We start from the raw sequence: 9,982 nt of genomic DNA on the forward strand, positions 1-9,982 counted from the left end.
CTCTTGGGATGTGTCTTGAACTTCTCACATACAACTTCCCCGGTCTTGGACATTCTCATTTTTGAATGAACAGTCAATATTCATCTTCCCACCACTAAACTCCCATACTCCCTTTTAAAAAGAAACAAAAGCAGCAACAGTATTTTTACTGAGCTTTTGAGAGTTGCATCTAGTAAAAGTTACAGTTCATCTCCTTGGTTTCAATATATTGATGTTACATCCTGTTGCAATACTTTATGCACAGTCTTTGCTTCCATTTAAGCCATGGATGTAAGCTCCAGAAATGCTTAACCATGATGTCAGTAAGAATACGCAGATTCTGTTTTTTCCCTTCCATTCAGGGTGCAATACACAGGTCCTTCATTGACTCTTGGCCCTTGAGTAATTACTTAAACAGGCATAGGCTAGCTTGAAGTGCATGTGCAATCATTTTTGAGAGGAAAATTTGATCAGGCAGGTGAGTCTTCATCATTAGATAGTTAGCTATTGTAACTATCTCCCATCCCCAGCTTCTCTGGTTATCTACTGCGGAGACATGATATGCCCTTGGTTTGTTTGTTTTTTAATGTATATACAGTCCCATCCGCACTTAAAATAATTTTGCACAATGGCACCTGTATATTTATTTTGACAGATGATTGCAGATGGTGTAATGCACCAAGAGTAATCCTGTGTTTGCAAGGAATCTTTTCCAGCTATAATAATACACAGGGTCATAGCTACTGGGGTGTGTGTGTGTTTTTGGGTACCACATGTCAGAACAGAGTTTCAAGCAAAGATGTGCTCTCCCAAGCCCAAATTCCCAGCATGTTCGCACTCCTATCTTAGCAATGTCTAAGCTGGTTTGGTCATGTCCACGCAATGGAAGATGGCAGGATCCCCAAGGACGTGCACCAGGCCCATTGGTAGACCAACTCTGCGTTACAAAGATTTCTGCATACGTGACATGAAGGCTGGCCACATCAATTCTGCCATATGGGAATCCCTTGCAGACAACTGCAGTGCCCGGAGAGGAGAGAGTCAGGTCATGTATCCATAACAGTGATTATGGATCACTGGAGGAATGACTGCTGGGAGGAGCACAGAGAGAAGAACCACGTGCAGCGGCACAACTGGACACCTTCATCTTCCCTAGCTGCAAGAAAACATGTCTCTCCCGCATCAGTCTCCACGGTCACAGAAGGCGCTGCTGCCTTACAACAGTTTGACTTCACCCACAAAGGTGCACTCATCTATAGTCTCCTGAGGCAGATGGATGCCAACAACAAGGTTCATAAATGAAAGGAAATCAAGTGAACAAATATTGTAGAATGAGCTTGTCATGTATTCTAATTGATCCAGAGCAGATTCCAACATATAGTTAGCAGAGTAAATTAATATTTCATCTAGCAGAGCTTTACCGCTACTGAAGGCAAATGAGCATAATGGTCACAAATCCATACATTCAGGATTGACACTGTCCATAAGACATCCAGTTGCAGCAGACTTAACTTAAACTTACAATAACTTATAATAAGATTAAACCGTAACACTATATACAGAACACCACACTAGAAGGAAAGAGAGACAGAAAGAGAGTGAGCCTTACGATTGCAGTCAGCATGACCTTGACAGAAAAAGATAACAGAACCAGTTTAAGCCAGCTGTATTCAGCTTCTCTGAAGGAATAACCCAAATGTCATGAACCTTGCTTGTTTCTTTCATGCAGAGAAGCTTCCAGAACCCTCTTGAATTAATTAGAATAGGAACAATCTCTGCACATCAGATCAATACTTTCTGCACTAAGAAATGCAAACCGACAGAGCTTGCAACAGTTTAAAAAGCACAATCAGAAGAATCAGGGATGGCACCCCATGATGAAAGACTACTGTCCGTTTTGAAGGAGATCAACCCAAAGCTATAAGTAGGTGAAGGTTTTACCGCTGCTGACTTTTGAATTATGCCAAAGGAGGCATTGTCAGATTGCACTATTACAAACAGAGTGATTAAACTCTTCCTGATAAGGCGGTTTGGAAGTGCAGTAAAGCCAAGGGAAGCAAACAAACAACGATTTTTTGTGTGTGATCAGTTCCTCCAGAGGGAACAGGTGATTCTGTAGCTCAACCAACTACTTGCAAGTGTGTAGAGCTACCGGATTCAGCAACAGCAAGCACTGACTTTAACTTGGAAGGCAATTTATGTAACATACAACAGGGATGACAAGGAATGGTAATTTCAGATGACAGTCTGGCTTTCTTTGAAGAACTGTTTGGTTTCACTCCAGAGCATTTTTACAGAAAAAATATATCTGAAGATGGCAACATAAATGATGAAAGTTATTGTGAGTTTGGATGAGTATCAGTAAAAATCTTATGGCTTGCCCGAAGGAAAGGAGCAAAGGATCACATTGCTGTTTCAAGTTATGTATCTTCTATACAGTGGAAAGAAAGAAAGAAAAAAATCATTGGTTGTAAAGGGTTTTATACGTAGTTGAATGGTAAAGGGTTAACTGCCTGTAAATTATTATTTACAAGGCCTCAAACCAAGGTAGTTCTGTGAGTGAGATTTCTGTCTTTATACAAGAGTGAGGTTTCTGTCTTTATACAAGAGCTAAAGTGGCAGAAGTTGGTAAATTTTAATTGGACACCTGATGGACATTCTGCATCATCCTATTGGATCATAGTTTTTATATCATGGCAGTCTAAATCTCACTGAGTCGTTATTGAGATTTTGCAGCTTAATTATGAGCAGCACTCTAGCCCATATTTATGGCTTCTACTGTACATCTTCACTTCTGGCTCTAATGAGAAGATCCTGGGTTGTACTCACTAAGGGGAAGCAGAAATGCCTGTACAGACAAGACTATATTTCCTCTCTTCTCCCATGTGAAGTACTGGGGGTTCTCCTGCTCGGAGGGAGGGAGGGAAGGAAGGGGGTGAAGTCCTGTTGCACTGGCTTCAGCTGTTACATGCCTATCACTGTAGTATAGATGAAGGATCTCAGGGCTTTCTGTGCATCCAAGAAAGATCAGGGAATTGGGCCTTTCTTTCTTTCTTTCTTTCTTTATTTATTTACCTACCTACCTACCTACCTACCTACCTACCTACCTGCCTACCTGTTAACCTGGACTCTTAGAGAGCTGGATGGATCCTGTATATATTATGTACTTGAAATTCAGATATGCCATTCACATGACCTCTGTGTTTAGGAGTGGAATCCTTGTTTTTAAAATGTTCATTTTTAAAATTTAGTTTTATGGATTTATAGGTGTCCACAAATCATCATGTTGCAGTCCCAGGGTCCTACACTGCTCAGAACATAAACAGCTGACGATCCTTTTTTCAAGAGCAGTCTGTACTACTTTCCCAATTTCCTTGTCACACTGGAGAAACCTTATCAACCTCCCTGCTCTCTTACTCAGCTGCAGCCATCAACCAGCAGCTTGCTGGTTGGCTGACTCATGAGAAAGCAACCAGTTCAAACACTTACCGTATTTTTCGCTCTATAACACGCACCCGACCATAACACGCACATAGTTTTTAGAGGAGGAAAACAAGAAAAAAAATATTCTAAACGAAATAGTGGATGTATGATTTTTGTGGTTCATGCTGTGGCCACAGACATGTGATCTGACAGTGAGTTTGGGGTAGCCCAATGCAACAATCCTGAGGATCCATGTGGATCCATGCTTTGTAACCACGTTTTTGCACCACTGCGGCCCCAGGTAACAGTGGGTGCATGATTTTGTTGGTGCAAGCTGTAGCCTTGGACATGCTATATGATCTGATGGTGAATTTGGGAATACCCAGTGCAAAAATCCTGAGGATCCATGTGGATCCGTGCTTTGTAACCACGTTTTAAGTGGGAAGGGAAGGAAAAGCACTCAAGGGACAAGGAACACGCATGGGGTGGGTGGAGAAGGATGCTGTTAATAATGCAGAAGAGGGGTATAAGAGGAGAAGGCTCCTCTCCTCTCCCGCTTTGCTCCTTTAAAGGCTCTGCTTCTCTCCCTCCTCCCAGGCTCGCTGAAAAACTTTGCTACTATTTAGCCAGCTGAGTGGGGAGGAGAAGGGACAGAGAGCCTGCTTGCGAAAAGCTTTGCTGCTATTTAGTGAGCTGTTCTCTCCCTCCTCCCCGGCTCGTTGAAAAAAACAGCTCTGGACTCCTCTCCTCTCCCGCTTTGTTCCTTTAAAGCAAGCAGGCTCTCTGTCCCTCTCTCCTCCCCACTCAGCGGCTCTTCTCCCGCTTTGCTGTTTCAAAGTGAGCCATGGAGGAGGGAAGGAAGGGGAACCATGGATCCTCTGCTCACGACTGCAGCAGATCCCCCCACCATCCGTAGGCATTCGCTCCATAACACGCACAGACATTTCCCCTTACTTTCTAGGAGGAAAAAAGTGAGTGTTATGGTGCAAAAAATACGGTTCTTCCTCCCACATCAGATGGTCAGTCAGGGTGGCTAAGCAATGCCTGATGAGCTTCAGGTGCAAGTCATAACCTTGTTGCCTGACATGGATTTATCCCACTGCAGCCTGGGCAGCGCTACAACTAGGATGCCACCAAATGACATTTGCTGAGTCTGTCAAAATCTTCTCTCCCTTGGTAATTAATGCCACTTAGTGAGGTGGTGGTGGCAGAAATAAGTGTCACGGGAGGTCTTACGTGGCATTTTAAATTTTGCAAGAATGTATTCCCACTGTAGAAAAATTAATGCAAAAATTAAACTTAACTTCAAAATGTCATGGGGAAAGGAATTGATTAGATAGAATATAACCTAAGAGTTTGGTGAATAAATGTTGGTCACTGGGGCTCATCTGGAAATAGATAAAATAGTGCCGCAGGGTGTGTTGAAATCCTTATTGACAGGGCTATGTCTTTATGCAGAGAAGAAGCATAAAATGTAGTAGTGTACTTTTTTAAAAAAACCAAGTACATTTCTAGGCCTTATGTCTGTAAAGATGCTTGAAGGTTATGTGGACAATGGTTACTGAAAACTTAGAAGCCAGAGACTCTTTTGAATGAGGTGTCAGTGTTCTTCATCCTCCCTTGACTAGAAAAAAAAGTATTATGAAAAATAGCAAAACTTTTAAAACTATACAAAATAAGAGGAAATATGCAAGTTCTATAGTTTCACCAGTTTGCATAATATATGCAGATGGAGAATGTATCTTTTCTTGGATTGCCTAGGCCTTATTTTTTTCTGCATATATCTTTTGGTTATTGGGACCATCAAGGAGCCTGAGATCTTAGCACAGGTCACATAATATGAAAGTCTAGCATCTGTTGCGGTATGAGCAGAGACATCTGGGACGTTATAGACTGGGGTGGAGCACTCCAGCAATACCTGAACCTGCAGATTATGCTTTGATAGCACGTCTCTGTGCTATAAAACTGTCCTGATGGGACCTATTATATGTGGTGGGTTGATGCATATAAAGAATCTTGTTGAAATGGGGTCTCGTGTGAATTAGGGTATACTTTTGAAAATGTATAAACTATTACGAATGTTTATGCAAAACATTGAAACTAGCATATATAAGTTCTGGTGGTTACTGGAACCCAGCAGATCTAAGCTGAATGGACGTCTTTTTTAGTTTTTCAACATAATTATGGAGGTTTGTAGATACTGGAATGCACTACAGAGAATCAGAGGAAGGAATGTGAACTTGAGGCAAGTATAATGTCTCCAAAGATATTTGAACCATTCTGGGCAATCATTTATAGTTTTTAATTATGAAAAAATGCCATTTTAAAAGTTGGGCATTTATTACCTTCTGGTGCTTTGTCTTTTGCAATATTGGTTTGTTCATTGTGTTGATGTCTAGATATTTAGATATTTCAAATGTATTCATTGTTTAATATGCTGTCCTGACAGGTAGAGAAGGGAAGTATAAGGTCTAAAAACTAAACTAAACTAATAGGATCTGCAACAGAATGTTGCAGTCTATTCTCCTTTTTAAAAAATATATTTTTATTAATTTTCCAATATAAAATTATAAAAAAAATTCCACTTTATCACCAACATCATCTTTTTTTTTTTTGGCACTTCCACCAGCTCGTCTGATAATTCTCTGTCTTAGTCACTTTTTTCACATTCCCTGATTAATTGCAATATAATAATAGCTTAACCTATTCTTTTTTACAATATTTCTACTATTAATTCTTCACAGAACTTCCTGAAAACTTACAAATGTTGTCTGATCATCACATAAATTTTTCATATGATCTGTAAATTTAATCCAGTCCTCAGTGAATTTCTGGTCTCGCTGGTTCCGGATCCTTCCTGTTAGTCAAGTTCTGCGTAGTCCATTAGTTTCATCCTCCACTCTTCAATCATGTTGCAGTCTATTCTTACACCTGATCAAGAGTGCTTCTTTTCAGAATGCCAGCCATGGCCTCCTCTAGGACTGCAAAGCTGTGGGAAACCGACACACAGGACTAGAACACAGGAGCACTCTCCCATCTGTGGCTTCCGGCAACTGGTATTCATAAGCATTACTGCATCCAACCATGGATTTGTCCGATCTTCTTTTAAAGCGACCCAAGTTGGTGGCCATCACTGCCTGCTGTGGGTGCAGATTCTATAGTCTCACCATTCATTGCGTGAATAAGTACTTTCTTTTATCGGCCCTGAATCTTTCAACATAGGATTGGAACCTTTAATGCCTGAACGGGGCAAGGGTTAAGTTCTCACAGTAAGGCAGAAGGGATCTGTCCCTTATTGCACCAATGTTGTCATGCCGTTCAGGAATCTGAATCGGGTTGTTGTTAGTGCCGCAAGCTGGACTGCTGCCAGAGTTCTTCTGAATATAATATGCTTACGTTGGGATTTGGACTACAAGCGGAATTCCCATGTTCTGTAAGTGCAGACAGTGACTGAAGGGAACAGCTGCATATCTTTGGCACTCCGCTTCGCATGCTGATCCTTGGTGTGCAACCTCAATACTCTGGAAATGTGGGATCTATTCCACGCTGTGGGTGTTTATTTACCCAGGGAAAGCATTAGGTGGTGTTGGGGAATTGTTCCAAATGTATAAATAGAATACGGAATCTGCAGCATGCCTAGTGCTAGTGCGTACTGTTACCAACTAATTCACCTGCAGAAAATGCAGGAGGATGCATGTGTCTTGTAGATTAAAACCGGTGTGTCAGTCTATAGAGATGCTGAGATTTTAACTTAGAGTGCTAGAGATTCTGGGTTCAGGAACTGGCCCTGAGGAGGGCAAATAAGGCAATTGAAGGGTCCCTGTACAAAAGAGATCCCAGAGAGTGGGTCTGGGAAATAAACCTGCATTCATTCATTCATTCATTCATTCATTCATTTACTTTTGGAGATTTCTAGGTCACCTTTAGGGCCATGCTGTCCCAAGGCAGCTTCCAATATCTAAATCACAATATCTTAAGTCAGTACATTCAAGGAACGAAAAAGCTTAGTGTTTAGGATGTTGTGTGAAGGTTTTTTGATGTTCACACAAGCTGCTTCAATATCAATACTTGGGATATTTATTATTTTCTGTTTATGGCAACCTGATCCTCCAGTGCATGATGGCTCTTTTCTTTTCTTTTCTTTTCTTTATATCCCACTTTTCAGGTGAACCTCTCTAAGAGGTGTACATAGAAACATTAAAGGAGTGGACATCCGTTAAAACTATGTAGCAGGGAAGAGAAAGACAAATGACAAGGAAGGGGTTTTTTATTGAGAACTAGAGAACCTCTTAGCTTGGTGCAACAAGATGGTTCTTGAGTAGCCTTGTGCTGCTCACTGGCAGAAGCAGAGACCATCTCAGCTGAAACACAGGGATGCAGAAGGTGGGAAGCTCTCTAGTCTCACTTTTCCCTTTGTAGACTGGGCATAGGTTTTCCGCCTGGTTCTGAAATCTTGTGCTTGTGAGTATAACCCCTTTTGAAATGAGAGTTTTCTTAGAGCAAACATGCATAGGAACGGGCTGCTGCTTTTATTTCTTGGAATCCACCCATGCACCACAATGATTTATAGTGCACTTGTTCAGACCTAACTATGGTAAGTTGCAGTAGCGTCCTTTATAGCTGGATTTAAGAACTTCAGAAGCCTGGCTTTCTGGTACCTGCAAAATATTAATGCGCTTTTATTTAGACTGATTCTAGAGTTTAATACAACTTGAGGTCCAATTAGTATTTGCTTTGCTTTTCATTCACTTCCCTGTTATCTGGGTTTTTTTCTGTTTTTTATGACAACAGGACTATGTAGCTGTTTAAACTTTTATTGAGTAGCAAGTCATTTTAATGATTGTTCTGTATTGCTTTTGAAGGTTTATTATCTTGCTGTACATCTCCCTGATCTTTTGTGTGAGGGAAGCATATAAATACTTTTATAAATAATTATTGGGCTTGTTTGAATTAAAGTGGTGTACCTCAGCCCATTGTGAAGTTAGAAGCAGGCTCATTGCCTTAACCTGACTTTCCTGGGCCATGACGAACCACCTTGAGTCTGATGAGGATTCTGCTGGGGATCCTTACAAACCGTGTGCCAGTGTTGCGACATGGTCAGCAGCAAAAATAGTACTGAGCCCTGCAGCATATGTCTGATCCGACTGATCCATCACTGAGAATTTCATAATAAGTCTTGACAAGTCCTCTGCAGCACTTTCCTGCTAAGGCAGAGTGGTCTAATGGGGCAAAGCAGCCACTAACCAGGAACCTGGCTCTCCCATCCAAGGACTTTCTCAATCCCAGCACAGCCACTGCAGAAGTGGTTAAATGTTAAGATGAGAAGCGTGTATCTTGCTTTTAACCTGTAATATATTAGGCAGTATTTCAGGACAGACGAAAGACAGTGCTTCTTCACACAGCGCCTAGTTAAACTCTGGAATCTGCTCCCATAACATGTAGTGATGGCAACCAACATGGAAGGTTTTAAAAGAAGATGAGAGAAATTCATGGAGAATAAGGCTGTCACTAGTTACTAGTCATGATGACTATGTTCTGTCTCCACTCTTACAGCTCTCACACACATGTTTGTCCCATACCTAGAAAGCACAGATCCGAGTGGTTTCTCATTTGCCTCCCAGCTTTCCCTGGGAAAACCCGCTTTTTACTGCTGAATCGCAACAAACGTCAATCTATGGAAAACCCGAATGTAGTTTGTTCTGATTCAGTGGTAAAGAATGGACCACCCCCCTTCTGCTCAGGGGAAAGTGGCAGGGCAAATGGAAGTGTGGAGGAGCCCTTAGAGACAGTATGCCTTCGAGTACCAGTTTGGCAAATCCTCACTGTGATCAATCAACTCCTACCTGGAAACCTATGTCCAGGACATGTGGGTCCAGAACTGGCCTCCATAGTCACCTAGAGACACACCGTTAAGGCCATATTCATGAAAGACAACCTTACTTGGCTATGAGTGATAGAAGAATAAGGAGAAGGAGAAGGAGAAGGATCAAAGGAATGAAAGGGAGAGTACTATTGGGTTTCCCATGAGCATCTGGTTGGCCACTGCTGCACCACGTGGGCCTTTGGACTGACGGAGCAGGGCTCTTCTTCTCTTCTTAAAGTATGCCTTTCCAACCACCACCATTATTTCTAGAAAGTTAGAACGCATGATGGAAATCTCAGGAAATGGTGAGAAAAAACATGGTGGGAAAACTGTCGATTTAAAATGTTGGGGCAGGAGAGAGAGGAAATACACAGCAGATTTTGCCATACATGCCAATAAGGCTCCTGTCTAGACTGGCACAATCCAAAAGTGGTGCGTTGATCTGGGTTCACCAGCTAGCACAACATTTTATTTGACTAGGATGGCCAGCCTTCCTCCTCCCAAGAAATAGCAACTTAAACTATCACTTAGGAGAGAAGCAGTGCAATTTCAGAAACAAGGCTCAAATTGCCTTCCAAGTCTTCTTTTTTTGTTTTTTTTTATGCCCTTGTAAATGCAGAAGAGACCCTAGAAGAGGGGCATTGTAATGCGAATGAGAATTATGGCCAATACACTTATAATTTGCATTACAAAGTGAAGGGAAAAGGCATTTTAAAT

This window comes from Podarcis raffonei, chromosome 1 (assembly GCF_027172205.1).
Source record: "Podarcis raffonei isolate rPodRaf1 chromosome 1, rPodRaf1.pri, whole genome shotgun sequence".
Classification (NCBI taxonomy): domain Eukaryota; kingdom Metazoa; phylum Chordata; class Lepidosauria; order Squamata; family Lacertidae; genus Podarcis; species Podarcis raffonei.